Here is a 23176-nt window from a genome sequence, read left to right on the forward strand (position 1 = left end):
TGGCTTTTAAGTTTGATGTGTGGATTTGATTTTTGTCCTCGGGCCAAAAACTACTTATCTGCAGTGCTCTCCATGTCTTTCATAGAAAATGCATGCTAGAATTGGAATTCTGCTTTATGACAACACTCCTGCTCACTATTAGTGGAGCCTCAAGAAATAAACAGTATGTATAAATATATTGCAATCTAAAACGAAAATGCATATTTTCAAGATATGATTATAGTGTTAAAGTAAACCAGCCAATAAAAAACTATGAGTAAGACTTAAGGAAATGCGTACCTATATTTTTTTAGTTTATTGTTATACTTAGTGTGACTATTTTTTTAAATAATGTGCACAGTAACAGTTTGCACTTTTTAAATAATATATAAGGCATTAAGTGTACTATTTTTCCCTTGTTACGTCCTTGCAGTAGCTAAATAGTAAAGCTGTTATTGATCATATCTGTTGGTGAAACAGACAAACAAAAAAACGCGCAAACAAAAAAACATAAAACACATGAAATGCTATTGAAAAATACAACAAAATGCCGTGCCCAACCTTGCTTGTTTGTTTTGAGAAACATTCGAGAGCCATACACTAATCATACACTAATCCATGCTAATTGCTAAATCTGTGCTGATCGCGATGTACTGTAAATGCGAGTCATAAGTGAACATATTTCTAGCATCTTTCCTGCAAACGTACATTAACAAACCCCAATAATGTATTCAGAACAGAAAAAAAAATATACACACACATACTGGCTGCCTTGGCTCACCACACGGAACTGCCGTCGCTAAACAAGAAGTGCCGATTCCAAAACATCTCATTTGCTTTTCACAATAAAAACTAACTTTACAATTACAGAATAAATAAGCTCTGTCCATTAAAACACTAAACAAAATATGTCTCTTGAGGAGCCAAAATATGTACATTTAATGTAAATAAATCAACTACAGAGGAAAAGTACTAAATCTATAACATCCAGCGGAGTGGCAAGCAAATACATGAGGGAGGCCATTGCCACCCGTTGGTGGCGCTACTGTGCCAATACCAGGAGTATCTGACTGTTCCTGGTTGTGAAGAACACCACCGCGCTCAAATCAACCTCCCCACTTATCCGACCTGGCTCAATTTGAGGTTTGAAAAGCTCAAGAGGGTCATTTAGGGGACCGGTGAAGACGTGGGCGACGGAATTGCGGCGGATCCCGGAAGAATCCATCCTGGACGCATGAAGGCATGGCTGAGAAGGCTGGTAAAGTGCGTTACACTCCAGGGGGATTACTTCCAAGGGGGAAACTTGGACTTTGTAGTTTGGATTTCAAAATATATGTCTTTGTCACACTGCTCCTGGAACTTTTCACCTCGTACAAGAAGCATCTGTTTTCACTCTTTTATCTCCCGGTTTCAGCTTCCTTCCTATTTACATTTCCGGCAAACAACATGTCATTTTCATCCCGGCTGACCAGCTGCTTTGCATATTGGCTTCTTTTTTTTTTTCACCCACTTTTCAAGCTTCCTTGTCGGGCGGCGCTTCAAAGAGAATGATTGACTCTCTCCTCAGATGAATGAATGAATGAGTTCGAAGCCATCTTGGCTCACTCTTTCTCTGCCCATTATTTTCGAAACTGACACATTGCTTTGAACAGCATCATTGATGATAATGACTTTGCCACCCTCAAAAGCGGCGACTCCCCTTTTTACAATGACACCCGATGCACTTCATATGGGTTCTGAAAACTTTTTTCCAGGCTCATTTTTTTTTAACACGGTGGAATAGTAGTTAGCAAGCTTGCCTTACTGTTCAGAGGTTCGATGTTTAAATATGGGGTCAACGCTCCACGTTTTCCTCTGGACAATTTAGAGTCACTCATGAAGGACTCTGTCTGACTTGGGTACGTCATGTGACGTTCGCAAGCTGAGCCGTGACTGGTTGTCGCCTGAGGCCTGAGTACATGTGACGTCACACAAACTTGGCACACAGAGCAACACGGCTAACTTACTCGCTGAGTGCAAATCAGTGAAAAAAAATCAATGAAAACTACTAAGAACCGATCACAGACTACAACAACAGGTCTGTAACAACGCCTACAACAGCCTTAAAAAAAATAAAAATAAAAAAATAACAGTACAAAAGTACCAGAATCACTCAAAGTGAATATGGACGTCAAAAATGTCATTTTAGGTCATTTCTAACTGAATTTATTCCAATTTTTTGCCAATCGGATTTTCCAAAATGGGTCTCAATTGACTGTGGCTGCTGCATGATTTGCTCGCTTGCTATTTTCAAAGCTTAAATGAAGTCTTACCCTTGCGTTTGCCCCCTGGTGGTAGGATGACTGAAAGTGCTTGATTTGATATTTGGGCTTTTTGAATGTTATTATTGCAGAGGATCGGCGTAACTAATCATGGCAGCCAATATCACGATCGCGATTAAAACTCAAATAATTGTTCAGCCCTAGTACCTGGGAATAAATGCCTGGGCTAAATAAACAAACATAAAACTATATATAAAATGTTACATTTATAATACACACTTATATATTTGTATAATCAAATGGATTTACCGTATTTTCCGCACTATAATGCGCACCTAAAAGCCTTAATTTTTTTTAAAAAGCTGATGGTGAGCCTTATAATCAGGTGCGCCTTATATATGGATCAATATTGAGATTGGGATTCGTAGAAGTGATAAAGTAAGCTTTACCTGTTTCTTTTGTGTGTTTACAGTTGAACAAGGTTTGTCATATTGATGTTGAGTTATTATGCTATTGAGAGTTTCGTTATTATTTGAGTTATTATTGTTATTACTTTGAGTATTACTATATTGTGATTGAAAAAGTTTTAAAATATGTCATTAATTGAGGGTGCGCCTTATAATCCGGTGCGCCTTATAGTGTGGAAAATACGGTAAGTGATAATATCGTCCTGTGTTGCGGGCAAAGTTCCACAATGATTTCAAAACAAATTTTATCGAGCAAATATGTCTTCTTGCTCAATAACGTGCTACGTGACTCCAATAGAGGAAACTCAAGAAAAACTAGAATAAAAATAACAAATTCGGGAAGAAATACCATGAAGACAAAGCCACAGACAAAAGTATAATAGTATATCGGAGGCCAAAATTGTCTATGTGTGAAATTCAATAAGGATATGGTTGGAACAAAACCGGTGCATAGGTCTTCCCATCGGGTCATGATGTCTGACTGTATTGCACTCCACAGCAGATTTTTCCTTCAACAACAATAAATCCACAGATACATTCTGACACTCGCTTGGATGACTGCTCTGTTTACACATGATTTATACGACGTACACGACAGGATTAAACAATGAGCAGTTTTGCTGCAAGGCCTACCAAGTCTCCGCTGCGGCCGCTTGAAAAAAAAAAAAATCTTTCAATTACGCAAACAAACGCGTGATTAAAAGTGGTGTACGCGGCTCTAAAAGCCAGCTGTTTGAGGCCCGTCTGACACAGCTGTATACATGTGTCTCTGTTCGCTATGAATCAAATGTCCCATTGTGCTCATCTGGAGTGAATTAGCGCCAAGGGAAGGTGGGAACGAGTGGGCTTTGATATACAGAGAAGGAAATGGGTAATGTCCTGAAACCACATGCAACATCCTAATAGTAGCCGCTGACTGATGTCAGGAGACAAGCAGATAGATGATGTGCGAGTCTTTTTGCGATTTAAAAGGGATTATGGAAAATTAACTTTGTAATGGCTTGTGCACAAATAGTTGGGTCCCCGGAGTGCTTGCCCACTCATCTAGCGTGAAACTAAAGAAGCAAGAAAATAAAATGTTTGTGATCTATTTCTGACAATGTGCCTGTGAGCAAAACCTTCAGTCCTGCCGTTTAACTGTTACGCAACAGTGGGATTAGCAAAAAAAAAAACTGGCAAATGTTTAGTGTCTTTATTTGAAGTTTTACGCGAATGCAGATTGTCATTAGTGACGCCATTTTCCAGCAAATGAGCCAGATATAAAACAAATGATGTGACACCATTTCTTCTTTTGGATTTGCTGGATAAAATATGCGCGGAGATATACAAATGTAGTTCCAAAGTACATAAGGAATTACAATTTATGTTTATTCCATTGGTTATTTAAATCAACGGTATGGGATAGTTGTTAAAAAGACATACTGAGTTCTCCTCGAATGGTTTATAATACCGTTAGGGACTTGGCTGAAAAAATATTTAATTAGGGATACATTATTGAAAAAAATAGGTTGATAACCACTGCTTCTATAATACTGTACTTTATATAATCATATAGTAATGTCATAACAGCAATAGCCAGAAATCTTTCTATGGGGCGGCCAGGGTGACAACATATCAGTCAAGGTTCATGAAATTAAATACATATTTTATTTGACATACTTGTGATGTGTTTTCACAAAACCAGGCTTTTGTTATAGAAATTAGTTTTGAGTTATTGTCGAAAATATGAAGTTGACAGAGATGTCCATTTTGGGATTTCTGCAAAAATAACCTCCTTAAGGTCTTGACTTTCATTTCGTAGCAAGCAAAAGGTTCGAACTGTAACCGCAGTGGAGGAAAATAAGGGATCAGTAGACAATGCACAGTTGAAAGATGAATGTGCCAAAATATTGAAACGTGTTTTTCCTCCAAAAGGGGATTTAAACTTGGCAACCTTCAAATTGCTGTAACTTTGTCAATTTATGAGCTACCCCCACATGTTATATATCATTTTAAAGGGAACCTAGTGTATAATTAGAATATATCAATATCCATTCATCCATTTTTTTAGAGCCGCTTATCCTCACAAGGGTCGCAAGGCTTGCTGGAGCCTATCTCAGCTGACTTTGGGACACGGTGAACTTGTTGCCAGTCAACTGCAGGAACACAGAGATGAGCAACCGTTCACGCACCCAATCACACCGAAGGTCAATTTAGTATGTCCAATAGACCTGTGTTTGCAGTGTGGGAGGAAGCCGGAATACCCGTAGAGAACCCACGCGGGCACGGGGAGAGCGTGCAAACCACACAGGGAGGAGCAAGGTGGATTTGAACTCTGGTCCCTAAACTGTGATGCGTTCATGCGTTGCCCAATATCTCAATTAAAATTGTATTAGACATAAACTCATTTTGTGAAAAATCCCATTTAAATGTAAATATGAAGTAAATAAGTTGTGGCAAGTATCAATGGGTCTATTACAGCATGTAAATACTGCATACAAATATCAGATGTCCCCTTAAGTGTGAGGGTGGCTAGAGATGGCAACCTCTGGCCACCATTAAGCTCCGCCTACGTGTCATCCCAAAATTAAAGAGACTGTAAAGAATTAACCAAGTTGTACAATACCAGACAAAGGAAGAAGAGTTTCACCGCTACAGTGGGTAACTTGGCACGGTGCCAAGTTGTTGCATCATTTCTTCACTTGTTGAGTGGGTTTGCACTTCAGAGAAGCAACTATGTGTATACAAGCCATTTAAAAAGTAAATTTTTCATAACAAATCCCCTTTAAGACATGTCTGCACCAGACTTTTTCCTTTTGTCTGGTCAAGATACTTAGAGCCTTAACTGGTAGCGCAACATATCCGTGAGTATGGTCTGATAGCACACTAACAAGTGCGACATAATGTATTCATGTCGGCTGAGGACACGCTCACACGGCGGCGCGAGCAGCTAATTTAGGATAGCTGCACAATATGCCCTTTGAAGTCAGCGAACAACATCTTCAGCACAAAATAAGCCCCCCTCCTCAAACACACTGCTTCATTGTTTGACTGCCTCGGTCGGGTCGCGCACGCATGAGAAAGTCCAAGTCAAGCAAATTATAGCCAAGAAGTCGTCTGGGAGCAGTATATTCCAAGGATGTCATTATTCTCTAATGTTTTTTAGCGGTGCGTGTTTTATCCGCAGATAAGGTGATTCACATTTGAGGGACCAAACTACCCAGCGAGGCGATCCAGACATCCCCGGTCTGGTGTCGCTTCTCTCTTCTTTTCGGGGAAAGATGACAGAGATTATATGAGGATAACGCCGCGTGCAACATGGCCGCCCGAGCCAGATCAAAGGCGAGACAATCAAAGCCGAAGTGAAAGCTACAGCAGTAAGCTCTTTTAAACGTCCGCTCGGAGCTTGGGGGCGCTCGGGTTCGCCTCCGCTCTTTTCCATCCGCCGTCCTTCCTCTGGAGTCCCGGACAGTAAGCGAACTGACATAAATCCTTCAAAGCGAATGCAAACAGCCCCGCCGGTGACCCGGGAGAATATTAAAACTCGCACCGTGGATTTGCGCAGCCTTCGTGTGCGCATGTGTGCGCAAGGCCGAGGCTGATAAGACGCGACACCGGTCGCGATGCTTTAGAAAGCCAACGTGAGACCATGCAAAACACTAAGAGAGGCCGCGCGTGGACTCGCAGATCCAAACAATGAAAAGAAAAAAAAAAAAACACCAACAATGCATTTTGACTGTGAACTTTGAGCTTGAACCCGTGGTGTATTTGGGGGTTGATGAATGTATTTTTTCAGCCTTCTGGACAACTACCGCGTTCACGTCATACGAGTATGGAAATGGACATCTGACAGGTAATCTATCACTTTTTTTCCCCCCCGCCAGTTGTGGTAATACAGTCCAGAAGTCTTTGATTTTGTCTTTATGCGCGATAGATTTTGAATAAAACATTTTTGATGTGATTAAAGCCTTGACTTTTAGCTTTTAGCTTATTTGAGACACAATTCGGGGCATGTCACACAAAAACAGGCAGCAAGTGAAGAAACCTAGGAAGACATCAGACCTTTTACTGTATGTCGAGTGCTTAGTTTTTTTGTTTTTTCTAGGACTTTACCTGAAAAACATTTAAGGAAAAGTCTCAAAAACAGGTAGCAAGGGAAGGAAGTTACAGCGAAGCTCATAAGCGAAGAAGGCAGCCATTTTATACACCATAGGGCTCATGAAGGCCTGCAAGACTTTTTGAAGCCTAAAATGGCACTTTTAAATTCACACCTTCTAGCAGCCAGGTGGCAGAGATGACGACTTTTAACCACAAGGAGAAGCGGGAGGCCAGAAAATTTGCGATTGCAGTAGTTAGCTAGCTAGCTAGCTACTGCTCTACTCCATCGGAGGCTGCTGGAACAGGATGCTGCATATATATATATATATATATATATATATATATATATATATATATATATATATATATATATATATATATATATATATAAATTCCTCTTTTGACCTTTTACCGAGTGTCATTCCACTCCAAAAGTCAGTCCAAAGTAACTTTCTTGTACCTGTGCCTTATTAAAGCCAATAATAGATTTGCAGGTAAACAATGAGAGCAAAACAAACCCAACTCATTATGTAGCGAGAATCTTACCGAGGGTTTCATCAAGGTTAACCCCAGAAATACCTTTTTCTCCCCATATTTAGATCTGAGCATTGACTGCACCACCTAGAATACGCTTTGAAACACTTTTTGGCATAATTAGCACAAGAAAGACAAAAGTACCGAAAATCAGCAATGAATAATTTAAAAGAACAACAAAAGTTTCATTTCCCTCCAAGTTGGTGGTGGGATAGTAAGCAAGGACTCGGTGGGGAAGTGGAAAAACAAGCACACGCCTGAGGGGGTTTTGATTTTGCCTCGGGGACAGAGGCCACAGGTAGACCTCTCCTAGGGATAACCTCACTTCAGACAGAATGCATCAAATGGACTCGCAGCAGCCCGTGTCGTGAATCACTAACAACAGAATCATTAAAATTGAGATCAAATACCCGGCCTTCCTTTGGAGTGTGCGACGTTGACCGATTCTCATTTCCAGGATGTTTGCAAAACCTGTCCGTCTTGAAGGATTCATTTCTTCTCTGTCCTTGAACATGTCAAGCTAAATTAAAAAATAGCAGCCAGTCGAAGTGGTGCCATCAAGTGTACGTATAGTATATAAATGTACTTCAAAATTATGTTCTCAATTTTTTATTTCCGATGTCCGCGCAGGATTTCCAGAGTATACCAAGGCAACAGGTGGTGCCATAATCCCACACTGGAAGATTATTTTTGCCAATGAGATGTTCTTCTGCATCATAGCTTTACTACAAAGTGAACAAGTCCATTAAGTTGGGAGTCAACCCAAAATTGTTCTCAGAGGTGGTGGCCATTTTGCCACTTGTTGTTGAATGAAAATGACATCACTGTTATTCAGGTATTAGGTAAGGACCAATCATGGCTCAACTTGCCAGCACATGACGAAACTCAGATAACAAGTAATGACTAATCGTGGCTCATTTTGAGGCGGTCACAGAAAACAGGTGAGCTGTGAAAATAGTTAATTAGTTAATCAAACTTAATTTCATGTACCGAATTTTCCGCATTATAAGGTGCACCTAAAAGCCTTAATTTCTTTTAAAAAGCTGATGGCGCGCCTTATAATCAGGTGCGCCTTATATATATGGATCGATATAAAGATTTGGATTGGTAGATGGGGAATGAAGTGATAAAGTAGACTTTACCTGTTTCTTTAGTGTTTACAGCTGAACAAGGTTGCTCATATTGACATTGAGTTATTATGCTATTGAGAGTTTAGAGTTATTATTTGAGTTATTATTGTTATTACTTTGAGTATTACTATATTGTCATTGAAAAAGTTTTAAAATATGTCATTAATTGAGGGTGCACCTTATAATCTGGCGCGCCTTATATATGGAAATAGTTTTCAAATATGTCATTAATTGAGGGTGCGCCTTATAGTGCGGAAAATACAGTACTACTTTCAATGTAAGTAACAATACAATGTAAGGTGCGATATGTAAGTCTTACATATCCCTCTTCTGACTAATCTATATCCAATGTAGACTTATTTATGTTTCAGTTTCTGAAATCTTGTCATCAACTCTTTATAATATTTTAAAAGTGTTATTTTTTTTGATAACTGCCAAAAAAAAGCACAAGGGGCAGGCAACTTCTGGGACCCTTACGACTGTAAAAAAACAAAAAAATCCAAGTTTATTTTGTGAAGAACAGGTCCCTTCAGATGACTCCTGCTTTTTTCTTTTCATCTCCACTGCAAGTTTTGAATAAGATGCCAAACTTCTGACATTTCTTTGCGCCACTGCGCAGAAGCCTCACCCCCTCATTTGTCTGAGTGCACGACAAATGACTCTGTTGGCATGGAGGCGGCGGCTTGCGGTCTGTAACGAGTGAATAAACCGCCCGGGTTCCAAATATTTATCCCCTGCATACGCTTGCGCGGACCTTTAACAAGATGTGACCGCGACTGCATTGGCGTTATTGCTCTTTTCAACCGTGCTTATCACGCCTCCCGCGGATGAGGGGGATTAGCGGTTAGCAGGGGGCGGCGGTCTGCACAGCCACCTTAACTTATGACAAAATCTGAAAAATATGAGTGTCATTTATTTGACTCTCTTCAGAGCTGAGCTTCCCGCGTCCCCCGCCATCGCAATTAAGGCCGAGAAGGATCAGAGCCGAGCGGGATGAAAGGCTCATAAAGCCCCGCTGAATACAGACGTATGCCAGGCACCGTCTCGCTTACACACTTCCTTCTTTGTTCCTCGCCAATCTCGCTGATGGGCTGCAGGGGCCCCGTGCAGCCACGGCGGGAAGATATTCCAGGTATTAACGGAGTCTATTTCCACTGCCACCATGTGGTAAGCGAAAGCTTCAAAAGGAACAACAATCTGCTATGAAATGAAACCCGGGATCAGTCCAAGCCGAGTGGCAACACAAACACCAGAGACGAGTCGAGAAATATCCAGTATATTGTCACTGTTCAATGAGAACCTCTACTTTAGGATGATTTAGACAATATTGAGATTCATGCTGCAACTAAGGATTACTCTAATACTCGTTCACTGCCATTGACGGATATAGACGTCATAAATTCATTTTTTAAAACGATAAATCAAAGATCCATTTTTATTCAAATACAGTTATCAAATTGATTATTTTTGTGTTGAATAAACATTAATAAATAAGCTCCTTATCCAATTTAGGAGGTGAACATTAACCGTTGGCACAGGTAGCAAAATGCACACGGTCGCAAAACACATTTTGTGCAATGGCCTTATCTTTTAATTCTTAACTGAACTTTTTCAAAGCCAAAGACATGTTTATCAGTCTTTACATAATCCAGACATTCAATCCCAGGCACTCATTTACAGTATTTGTTTTTCCAAATAATAGGGTGAAGAAGGGTCTGAAAAGAGCAGCCAGAGTTAATTGCTATGCAAAAGCTGATGTTCTATGGTCAGATTCTGATCTTAAGTTTCCAATCACCCTAAGTAAACGCCTCCACAAAAACAACACACTCCCAGTGCACTCTCCCCCCCAAAAAAAACCTAAAGAAGAAAAAAACACATTTCCTCACACATAATTTCCTGATCAAGCGGCAAGTAAAAGGATTTCATACGAATTTGTGGTTTTATCTGGTGCACCAAAATGTTTGATACTGACATTCCTGAATCAAGAAGTCAACAATTTAAGAGCAGCGTTTATTGGTAACATGGAGGATCTAGCATGAAAAGTTAGCTTTTTTTTTTTTTTTTTACTTTAGTGCTACTTAAAAGCAGTTTTTGATTCCCATCTCATTAATTTTCCAGTCATTCCAAGTAAACAACACGTTCTCCCCCCCATTAAACACATTCCCAATGCAACCGCTCCTTCTATTCCCGCCGGGAAAAAAAATAAATAAATAAAATAAATCCCATCTTTTCCAGACCATGCATCAAGTGAAAAGATTTTACACTATCTTGCAGTCTTATCTGGGATAATAGAACGCCAACATTTGTACTTTAGCACAAAGCCAAAAGTGGCAGTAGAGAACAATAGCGTTTAGGGCGACAAGGAAGCATCTCTGTTGTCAAAAACAGCCTCTGGTAGCACACTCTTTTTTTTTTTCTTTTTCGAAATAGCACCCCAGGCAAATAAAAGCACCATAAATATTTCAAAACCAGCACTGATTAAAACTGCAAAATGTCACTGTGAAGTCATATAAAGTCATGCAAATCGAGCAGAGTAAAACGTCTCAGGTGCGATTAAGGCTAAACTGTTTCCCGTCTATTTTAGTCAACGCTCGTTGTAACCTTGCCTAGTTTGCATGTCGTCCCCGAGCAAACCGTGTGGTGGTAGTGTTTGCACTCGGCTCGCGATCTTTGTGGCCCCGCTCATTAAAATGAATGATGACATAAAATCCCACGGGCGACAAGCAATGAAACTGCATTGATCTATAAATCCAACGCATCGCATGCATACATATCACTCTACAAAGAATGGAATATTTAATAACAAAAAAAATCTTTCGCAGCACCTTTTGTGGACGCTTTGCGTGCATTCTCTCGTAGTGTTTAATCAGCCAAGGTCACCGTGTGTTTCCGTGTCGTTCGAGGAGGTCCTGGCAGCGAAGAAAGGCGCTCTTCGTCTCATCTGTATTCTCCCCACTTGGCTTACGTCTGCAGGATCATGCAGATATGGGATTTTGCTGGGAGAATTAAAAGGGTAGATATCAGATAGAAGCAGATACGCTCAGTAAAATATTATTTATGGCTGTGCGGTTGGGGTAACTAACTCCTCGACGAGCAGTCACAGGGAACGATGTTTTATTAAACAAAATAAAAAATAAAAGTCTTCATTCTGAATTGGCTGGAAGTAATCCAGTTCCAGAATTTGCACAGACCCCCCCCGACTAAGTCGCACTCAAGCACATTCAGATGTTTAATACATAATAAATCATTTCACAGAAAAACACAAAAGAAATATTTTTCTTCTTTTTGGATTGTAATTCGACTGGTTGTTTATGGATGTTGGCGTCATTTCCCCAAAAGTACAATGTCTGTCTCAAAACATGATCCTTTTTATGTTTGACTATATATATATATATATATATATATATATATATATATATATATATATATATATATATATATATATATATATATATATATATATATATATATATATATACAGTAAAATTTAGGCAGAGCATTTACATAGTCTTACCTTAAGTTGATTGAATATTGATTAGAAAAAAAAAATCTTGAGTGGGAGTAATAGGACCCCTGGGGGGACATGAGGGCACTTCAGTGTAAATGAAATTTCAAGTTTTTGCAGGTATCAGCAAATCAACAACTGTGATGCTTTTTAAATGTCTTTTCAAATTAAGAGCAAATTAAGTGGAACAACTGAGTGCTGAATTGTTAGTGACTTCTTTGTAAAAACATTGGATGCCTTTGTTTTTAATAAGTTTAATACAGATGTGGGTTGTAATTAGTGAAGCAATATTTTGGCAGACGAGCCAGAAAAAAAACCTGATGATGTTACACTATCTTTTGGAGCTACTGAATAATATATGATGAATAATAATGAACAATCAATAATTGTTTTTATGGGTGTTTTATTGTAATGCACACTTTGTTTTGATTGCACAAAAAAAAAGAAAGAAAAAGAGGTAAATGTAACAAGTGTAACTGGAACAGGTTAATTTCAATTCTATTCATTTTAATAGGAAACATTACCTAAATATATGAATGTTTTGGAATACAAATTAGCTCACCGTACCCAAAAAGTTTGCAACTTGAGGTTCCGCTATGTATATCTACCAACATGACTTATGTCAGACAGCTGTCAGCCAGCGTGTCACAATCTTCTCCTTTCTCGTCTTTTTAACGCTGAACTGATGAACCAACGCGGATGGCGCCGTCGCTGTGCGTATGTTGACGGATTTGACAGTTTTGACGCATTGATATTTTTTTGGCTCCGGAGTAGCAATTGAGTGACTGTGGCTGTTTTTTCGCCCCCTTAACTTTGATGACTGCGCCGCAATAACCGAGCGGCAACAACAACACGATCTCAAAACCGAGCAGTATGCGGCAATATGTGACATGTAGTATTTGATTGCGTTGATGCGCAAAACAAATACGGTAGACTTGTGATGGCAAGCGGATTCTAATAGCAAGTTTATTGCGTTTGATCTTTGACGGTAATAATTAAATAGGATCCCGACGTTTCCTTCCCACAAACAAATTTGAAATAGACCTCGGAAGGGATGATAGCTTGTGTGAATTGCTTGTTGGGCTCTTGTGTGCAATATCTTACCTGGCTAGGCAGGCAGTTTCTGCTTCAAGACTCCTATTGATTTTGTGTAGCATTTTTTTTTTTTATTTTTTAAATCACCCAAACTCAAATTGCGTAATTAAACTGTGGAGAGAGGGAGATGAAAAGTGAAAGCGGGACATGTCTGTTTCCTGGCTGCTCTGTACAATAGGGCTACTTGACAATAATAAGGCAAGACAAAATGCTGGTATGCAAGCACTAGTGTTTTACTTTTTTGGATTGCAAATACAGAAGAGTAACAGTGACGGAAATGAACTTGTGTGACAAGAAAGTTGCAACTGAACCTATTGCGGGAAGAAAGCAGGACAAACGTCTGCGGTGTTTTGTGTTTCTAATACAAATAGAGAACCACAACATGCATTTACACAGGAAGGTTTTGCTTGTTCTTTGGCTTTGTTTTCTGTTTAAAGCATCCAGAGACCCAACATTTGTATCCACTGTAGTCTACATTAGTTTTTGGTCTATATTTTTTGACGCATTTGAGCTACCCGTATAAGTCCGCTCAGTAGAGGACATCTTGGCCTTTCCAATGATTACTCAGGGTTGGTTGGGTCCCAGTTGATTATGCTAGCTTGCTGAGACAAAATGGACACAACAGTGGGCACCATTGGGTCTCACAAGGATAGGTGAGCAAGATGGAGGGTGGGTAAAGAAAGAGAGCAAAAGTGAGAGATATATAGAGCTAGAGCTAGAGATATAGAGAGATAGATAGTGCGGCTATCGTAGTCGCGTAAAATGTCCTCATATCGCGTGGCTATTACACATCGGTAGTCGAAGCCGATGACTCCCCTGAGACTGCAGCAAATACATTAAGGGCCTGTCACCTCTATGTTTATACACTTCTTGAGTTCAAACCTGCCACAATGCTGTAAAAAATGATGTTGATTAAACTACTGCAGGTTTAAAGCCAACATTTCTGCACAAAGATTTACATCATGATAAGATAAGTAGCGAGCTAGCATGAGAGATAGTTCGATATAGCTATCTAGTTAGCAGGCCAGCTATCTAGCAGGCCAGCTAGCCAGATAGCTAGCCAGCCAACTCATAAATGTACTCATAAAATTACATCTAGATAAGATAGGTAGCGAGCTAGCATGATAGATAGTTCAATATAGCTATCTAGCTAGCAGGCCAGCTATCTAGCTAGCTATCTAGCAGGCCAGTTATATGTACTCATAAAATTACATCTAGATAAGATAGGTTGCGAGCTAGCATGATAGATAGTTCAATATAGCTATCTAGCTAGCAAGCCAGCTATCTAGCTAGCTATTTAGCAGGCCAGCTAGCTAGCTAGCTAGCTATCTAGCTAGCTAGCTAGATAGATAGATAGATAGATAAAGATCGATATGTACTTTTGACTCTGGGGTACCTTAATTTACTCAATATTGATAATAATAATTAATATTTTAGAAGTATTTGGATAGGAAAACTGATATGAAAACTGACTTAAGTTTCAACTAGTTCTTGCAGAAAGCCACTAGGAAAACACACCGTATAGTGGTGCATGGATGCATTGAGCGCTTTCAAGTCATGACATTTCTCGTGTTTATGTCGAACGTTCTAAATATTTGAATAGGAAGCAGTAACACAAACGTGCAATTACATGGCTAATGCAAAAACACAAGGGGTTGGGGGTTGGATGTGTGGGGGACATTTTTTAGTTTCCTGCTTCCCTACTCTGACGTGTGCCCGAATTGAATGCATTCTTTCTCCTGTCATTCTAATTCCACACGTAGGTGAAGGCGGCGCGTGGCAGCCAGCTCCACTTATAGGCGCGGGACGTTAAATGGAGACGTACCTGAAGGTGACACAAACTTGGCAGGGACCTGCAACACTTTCCAGGGAAGTTCATCAACCTCGGCGACTGGCCCAAACTGCGGTGGGAAGGAGACGGGGGTAAATCCAAGCAGTCATGTTGACATGCCACGCTTCATACATGTCACATGCGTGCCTGCCAGGCTTTACACTTTGTTTAGGCCTCAATTCAGCAGCTATTTGCGTCAAAGAGGCACCGCGGATACTCCGGCTGCCTGCAATTAACTCGATAGCACTTCATGAAAATGCCGTTTGTGAAGTCTAATGATGGCAGCGCAGGGAACTAGTGGTGAGCGCATCTGCTTCACAGTTCGGATTCCGGGTTCGAAATTTCGCTTCTTGTGTGGATGGGTGTAAGTTCTCATGCGAGCATTGGTTTCTCTAGGTTCATTGAAGAACGAACTGTCCATAAGCGCGTATAATGTGCCTTCTGATTGGCTGGCAACCTTCAAGCATGTAGCATGACATATACAGTTGTGTGGGCGCTAACATTAAGGATTCATTGCATTCGTTTTTCCGGAGGCAGCTTCCTGATCCGTGCCCGACAATCGTAATACCACTTTTATTTACTGTTAATTTTATCCGTCCTTCAGTTTATTGCAACTTTGAATTTGCTTTACTCTTGTAATTGATTTGGGTTTCATCGAATGACCTTGACTTTTTAGAAACATTCTTTATTATACCGTGTAACCCGGCGGTTCTCAAATGGGGGCACGGCTATCACTGCTTCAGGAGATGATGTTTTTGAATGCAGCTTCAAAGAAATTTAACACAAAAAAAAAACTTTAAAAAAAGGTTTAGAAGCAGCCATGTGCAAGCTAATGTTCGGTCAAAGACTCATTTTTGCATTTCAATAACAGTCAGACCAATAAAATCTTAATTGTATACAAATCCTATATATGTGATACTAATAGTGGTTCTGGCTTTACACAGTTTTACTATTGTGAAAGTCCACTGATGTTGACTTAACAAATAAAACATTTACCTAAAAATCTCACAAAATAACTAATCTCTTGGCTCTTATTTAGTCTGAATGGTTCAGCAGCTGCAAACTGCTCTTTGGGAGTGTTTGGCTCCATAAAATGTTGAAGAAATAACAGTAAAAAAAAAAAAAAAAAAGTATGTGTTTCGTCATTTTGGGGTGTGACAAGATGAAATATTGCATAGTTTAGAAGTGAGGACTTTCAAACATCAACATATAGTTCTCTCAAGCGTGAAAAACGACAAATTAATAGGATGTAGAATATGTCAAATAGCCCATTTAATGAGAAAACTGATAAGGAAAATGAATGCGGCCTCAACGAACCCGTAATCCCCGTGCGGGAACCGGCGCACCTCTAATTACTTACGAATTCAAAACAATTGCTCCCACGGGAAATAACCTAAAGTGATTTCATTCATTTCGGGGACCATCACTTCATAGCTTGACACTGACGGTGACATAAGACATTTTGCGAGGGGCCCCGTTTAAATGAAAGCTGGTCGAAAAGTGGTTTTAGAAAATGCCGTTGTTGAATCTGTGCCACTTAAGATAAAGATCACTTTTATAATGACGAAGAAAAACATCACTATCATAGCATACATTCTGAAAGCAAACACAAGTCAAGAAGAAAATGAAAAATTAGAGTTAAAAATAAGCAAGTTGCCCATGTGAAGAAATTTAAAAACTTATTTTTCACCCTCTCAGCCCTGTCCCCACATGCACTTGTCCTCACTTCAGATGCAGTTTCAAATCACACGTCAATGTTAAAACTGTCGAATATTTGTGAAGGTGATTTTATTCAATTAAATATCAGTTACAAGTTTCATAGGAAATAGTTGTTTAAAAGTGAAAAAGAAAAAAAAAAGTGCTGTGCCATCTGTGTCCTATTGATTAAAGTTTGGAACTACATCTAAAGTGGTAAGTTGTACACACATGCCGTATAATTTGTCAGAAATTCCAAAAAATAGATTGTGCAACATCATCGGTTTTACTTCTGGTTTAATTCTGTAATTGTCGTTGATGCCGTAAGGCGGGAAAAATGCCATAACAAGGGGACGAAAAACTAAGTATTCCACTTCGTAACATGAAAAAGAAACGTAAGCTAGGGACGCTGTAACCTGGGGGTCCACTGTAATTAGATTTGCTGGTGGCTGCAGAAATGCTATTAAAAACTCACATATCCCCTAAAGGCATTTTAAGTAACCCCAGGGGTCTGCATATCACAATATAAGTCATGCAAGAACCAAGTTGAATGGAATCGCAATGGAGTGAAAATGTTCAAATTTGATGGTATGCATAGTATATAACAGTAAATATGTTTCTAGCAGGAACCTGTCACATGTAATATGTTACATTTTGGAAGCAAATGTTGACGATCAACCACCAAGTTTTCGTGCAACTTTCAAGACACATTTTCCCAGACCTAACTGTAATTATTACTTATTATTGAGTCTTTGGTAGATCCATTTCATGACGCTTCTACAAAGAGTCCAGATGTCGCCCTCCTGCTATTTTACGAAGCGAAAACGCCAAGCTTCAGGGTGGCGGCCAGATATGAAGTCCACAGCGCGACATTAACATTTATGTGGCTCACATTTCCCACCGCCGCCCGCCGCAGTTTGTGCTCAAATCTGCTTTCCCCAAATAGGGCGTCCTTTGAGTGATGCATCATCTCTTATTAGATGACCGTGGAAGTATGAAACATCTGGCCGGGGTAACACCTCGCCGCGTCCCTCCGGGAGGAAAGACATCACCTTTGTTGCGAGAGAGACTGACAAAGGTTATTTTTTATGTGCGGGGTGTTTCCCGAACACAATTTCTGGGATGACAAACAGATTTTTCTTCTTCCCACGCCGTAGAGACGATCGGGGACCTCTGCGTTTAGCCGGACACAGTCTCAGTTACAACTTTAAAGAGGGTCCGTTCGAGACATCTTGACTTTTTGACTGCGTCATTATGGAACGATTTGCAGCGCTCCCAACCAATTTGGAAATGCTTTATTAGCATCGTGCGAATGCCCGAAACAATTATGCCTGACGAGGCCGATGCCCCCCTTTCTTGTTGCTGTCAAAGTATTTTTTTTCTGACAAGCGGTTTGAAGACCCAGTCTGAAATGTCTCCAGTTTCTTCACGGAAAAGGATCGGAGCGCAGGGAGGAGGGGGGGCGGATTTGCTGACGTTATTTACACGGCCACGGTTTTGCAGCCTCCCTCCCGGCAGGGCGAGTCGAGATTGTGGAATTTTTTTGGCATTGACCCACATCTGGATTTGTGCACTAGAGGGTGCCCCACCCCCGCATCCCCTTGACAAGTCTCTCGCGAAGCCACAAGCCAATGCTATCACGCTTTTTTTTTTTTTCTTCTTTCCCAGGGTACCGTGAATGCAAAGGATGGGTTTCATCCGAAAAACTTCCTGCTACTCCGCTTAAAGTAGTTCGTTTTTACAAACCGACGGCAAAACGTGTCCTGGGGGCATTTACGCGTCCTTGCTGTAGGTGGAAAAGTAAGCGGAGCGTTGAATCTGGTTTCCATCCCGGGTGCCCCACCTTGACTGGAATACAATGGATGGGGAGCAGGCCTGCGACTCTTAAGTCACTCTGCAGATTCCCCCCCCACAAAATTCCCTTGATGTTTAAGATCCAAAAGCAGCTTTGAATGCCATCACAAGGCCATATACTTTGTATATGGGGAATTGCATAATTGCGTTTATGGTCGGCAATGTGAAAACACACAGATGGATTTTTCGGAAGTGACTTTAATGATTCACTCGTATTGCAAAAAAAAAAAAAAAAGTGGAGTGGACCTGGTGGTACGTGAAGGGGCTTTAGGGGTGCAGGTATCAGCATATGTAATGTTTTTTGATGCAGTGACAAGAAGAGCACAAATTAAAAACAAAAAACGAATAAACACATTGTGAGATTGGGTTTTTGTGACTCTTTTGCAAACAATTGTATGCCTTTGTTTTGTTTTATACACGTGTGTATTGCTATGACACACTTTTTTGGGGGTAGGTGAACCCGAAATAAAAGACATTACAGTCCATCTACTGGCGTTTTTGAGCAAAATACACCAAGATACTACCAATGTAGTTCCAAAGGAGGTACATTATAGAGGGGAAAAAAAAAAAAAAAACTAGCAATGGACTGAAAAGGCACCAAGCTAATGCTGCTTATTTGTACCTCGTGGATTGGACTGAGGATTCCAGTTTTAGACACCAAGAATTTGGTATCAAGTTATCAGTATATTTGCGGTTAAAAATAATATTCCCAAAATGGTTCCATTATAAAAATTGTACTAATTTCAAATGTCTAATAGCTACGATTGTAGGTTGGATTCTCAGTTTTATCTCAGAAATCCAGACTGTGGTCAAAAGTCAAATTGTAATAAAAATTCTCATTTTAAAGTAAAACATTCGGAGGATAAAAAAAATTCCCAAAAGCGAGAATTCTGAATTCTAAGTGAGAATTCTGACTTTATTCCAAGAATTCACTACTCTCTGAATTCTGACTGACGTCACAATTCTGAAGCGAGAATTCTGAGAACTAAAGTGAGAATTCTGACGACCCATTTCTGAGAGATTTCCGAAAACGAGAGTAAAAATTCTGACTATTTTCATAAATCCGAATTTGGACTGAACGCAGAAGTCTGAGAATAAAATCCGAATTCTTGCCTAAAACATCTGCTAAACCTTTTTGTTAGTATGCATGCTACTGCTCTTTCGTTTTCCAGGCTTTCGTGTGGCAAGCTGTCAAGAAGCTTTATCGAACTGCCACTTCACATCCGCGCGCCCTTTTTCAGACTTTTCTATAGTCAACTTGAATTACATCCAATCATCACCAGCTTGTCATTTCATTCATTTTGGTCATACGTCCTTGCTTTTTTTTTTCCCCCCACCGAGTGAGATCACATAGTTCTCTCGAGCGATCACATTTTTCTCCTTGCCGGATTAAAGCTCGTTTTGTTTTGTTTTTTTTTTTCTTTTAATTTGTCACCCGCCCATGTATCGATTGGACCGGCGCCCGGGACGTGTCATGGCGTCTATATTTGTCAGCATCGCTCCTGGCCTCTTATTGAAGGCCAAGCTTTCCATACATAATTAAAAGAAGCTGGGATGAAAGAGCCAATGCCTCAGTCAGTTGTTCATCCATCAAAAAAACTTTGAAGCGGCTCTTCCACAGACGTCGCCGCCAATGATTTTCTGGTGGTAGCCACCGGACAAACAAAGGCTCCCCTTTTTCCATTTGCACCTCATCCCTTTGTCTCATATTTGACTCGGGGGGCTTTAAGGCTTTAATTAAATTCCAATCCCCCTCTCTCACTTCTCCGCAGACTGTCCCCCTCCGCCATGTCTCTGTGGGAGGTTGCGAATCCGGCTTTGCTGCCTGTTGTGGTTTATTTGAAAGAGTCCCGTGGAAAGCTCGGCTCTTCGTGATAGAATTCGCACATGTGGCGAGGACAGCGAGAGCAAGAGTGTGGGCCTGCGCATGCAACGTCTGGTGTGAGGGGCTCCCACCTGAGTTGAGGGATTTGTGCAAATTTGTCCTGCCCGCCATCCGTTTTTTTTTTTTTTAGAACTCCGTCATTGCACCTTTTCTCGTGGCCACCCACTACCGTGGCCCCCGACGCTAGGAATCAGATGCAATATCAGTCTGTCGTGAGACTGAGCTGGGCCAGTCTAAGAGGAAGGATGAGTTCTGCACCGCTGATCCACGCTGACAGTGATGGACAGGTCCAGAGAGGAGAGCTGATGGCCAAAGTTCCTCTCCCGTCTCGCTCGGACAATGTCAGAGAAGATGGATGCGGCGCTCGTGAGGCGTTCGAGTCTGACGTTCACGCTCGCTTCGTACGTAGGTCGTGAACGTTAGGCGGCGCCGAAATTCGAGACTTGTTTGATTCGTCCGCCGTTTGTCTGTTTCCAGACAGAACGACACCGTGAAAGTGAGCAAGTGATGGAAACGCACAGCAGGGACATTTGAGTGCTGAAATGGAAATCGGCAATTTCGCTTTTGCTTTCTGCGAAAACAATATAATACTGAGTATTGCTGGTATTCAGATGTCGAACAGAAAATTGGAATACAAAGCATGTGGATGTATACTTTTTTTTTTTGCTCGGTGAAAAACTATTGTACACACTGAAGGCCAAATAACACTTATATGTGACCAACTTATTTAACTTTACTTAAACTGTACTTTTTTGACAAATGTTCCCCCATGAGAATTACAAATGCTGCACGTTTTAGTCAGCCTGGTTGGTTACAAAGTGATCAGTAGGGTCAAAAAAAGAGCACTGACATATACTGTATAGTGATATGCTAACGGTCGATGGTAATGTGTGAATTTAAAACAAACATAAAAAAAAGAAACCCCAAGACAGTTAATTCCACATTTGTATTGTGATATTGTCATTAGGGCTTTTATCTTTTTACCAGCTCTTCACCCATCCAAACGTCACCAAAAAACGAGAAGGCAATATGTCTTGTTTCCCCCACTTGTGTCTTTTCAAGGGTATCGTTTGCTTAATGCGCCGTTGAAAAAGCTACAGCTGGAAAAGTGAACGGGAGCATTTTTTTTTTTTTTTAACAAGCTCGCAAAGCCCCTAAAGCCCAAATCCAGAGCTGACCAGCTCACGCACATGAGGAAACAGTCCCCTCAACCCACCATTACCAAACCCTGCATGTCAGGCTGCAATTTTAATTGAATTTCTCTCTCTCTCTCTCTCTCTCTCTCTTTTTTTTTTTAATAAAGGCCACGCTCATCAGGCATTGATTTGGAGGGAGCAATCTTCTGACCACAGTTGAATTCTAATCAGCATAATTCAAATTTGAAGCCGGCTCGCCTGAGATAGGGTGGCGAGACCTTCAGGGCGCCTGTGGAAAATCGGCATAGGCGAAGCTTTTCTGTGTTGGCTCATTTCCGCAGGGGTGAAGAGGGATTTGTCCCAGATATAGTGCGCCTTTCCCGGAGGGATGACAAATCACGACAGAGAAGCCATCATCAACATAAATAGGATGTACAGCCCGGTTGAGTCTTCAGATTCCGCGAGGCCATAAAGCGTATGTCTCGAGAATGAAATTTTACTTGTCCTTGGACGTGATAGCACGTGTCACGCGTATCTCTGTCGCACATGCTTAAGGAAAACCTGAGCATCATAGGGAATAAATCATCCTTTAGATACTTAAAATGACAATTTAAATGTGACTCAGCAGTTGGCATAAATATCTATTAAGAAGCCATGCGTGTCACTTAGTGCACTAATGCTAATTTTGATTGCTAACCGTTAGCGCAGGCACATTTTGTTGGGCGGGAAAATACGGGGCTTTTGATTTACGAGAGACTATTATGATATGAGCGAAGATTTTATTTTTTTCTGCTGCCTCCTCAGATGCACAAACCTTATCAAAGGATACTTTGATTTGGAGAAATGTTAGCTAGTTCGCACGTCTCCTTTGTTCAGTAGATACGTAAAGCTAACAAATTGCAGGCAAAGTTATTTTGCTTTAAGCTACTGTCACTCCTTGATTTAAAAAACAAAGGAGACGTTTAAGCAAAAAAAAAAAGTCCAACTAATTTACTTAGTTAAACACAAGTCTGATATTTTAAGGCTTAATATTTAATAAAAGCCCCCAGAGATGGGCTAGCAAAAATTAGCATTATTATTCCAATATTTAGAATTATTTTTTTTTTATTTATTTTTACAGAAAAAACTTTGGTCTCTTTTATGTCATCTGGTTAAAATGTTATTTGGCACTAGCATATCAATACTGTACAATAAGACTGGAGTTCTCAAATTTTTGGGAGTTAGGGGCCCCTTTTTGGCCCTTTTACCAACATATTCAATTTGACAAAAAAATAATTTCAGCCATACTGAAGTTTACAAAATTAAAAACTGCAGATTGCACGCCTCCTCACAACAAACTGGGTAAATCATCCAAATAATCAAGCTTTTTGATGATGACATGGATTACGTGGGTAAATTTGACAAATAACTGATACATTTTTAAAAATATAATAAAACTGGTTGAATCAATTGATTTAATGGAGTCATGAATACGTGCACAATTTAAAATAAATTGAAATAAAGTTAAAACTAATGTATATATTATTAATAACCCAAATGAATAACCCAAATTATACCCTACTTTGAGAACCTCTGCTATCAGAAACAGAAAGAATTTTGTCACTCAAAACAACACCCTCAATTTTACCACCAAAAAAACTCTCTATTTCTGAAGAGCAGCATTATCATTTCGAATGCCGTCTTGCAGGGAGTTGCAATGGAAGCGAAACGACTCGAGCTCCTGAAAA

At 40.2% G+C, this 23176-nt stretch overlaps 1 protein-coding gene across 2 annotated transcripts in view; it reads right to left on the reverse strand.

Moving 5' to 3' along the window:
- prkacbb (protein kinase, cAMP-dependent, catalytic, beta b) overlaps window positions 1-23176 on the reverse strand; it is a 40349-nt gene that overhangs the window by 9648 nt on the left and 7525 nt on the right. For both annotated transcript variants that reach the window (XM_088429024.1, XM_088429025.1), the window contains 2 exons: window positions 14874-14949; window positions 11274-11444 (listed from right to left, as the gene is read on the reverse strand). The gene's annotated coding sequence lies outside the window, so the exon portion shown is untranslated. The remainder of the gene's footprint in view (window positions 1-11273; window positions 11445-14873; window positions 14950-23176) is intronic.

This window comes from Hippichthys cyanospilos, chromosome 12 (genome assembly GCF_059441005.1).
Source record: "Hippichthys cyanospilos isolate Australia breed blue-spotted pipefish chromosome 12, RoL_Hcya_1.0, whole genome shotgun sequence".
NCBI lineage: Eukaryota > Metazoa > Chordata > Actinopteri > Syngnathiformes > Syngnathidae > Hippichthys > Hippichthys cyanospilos.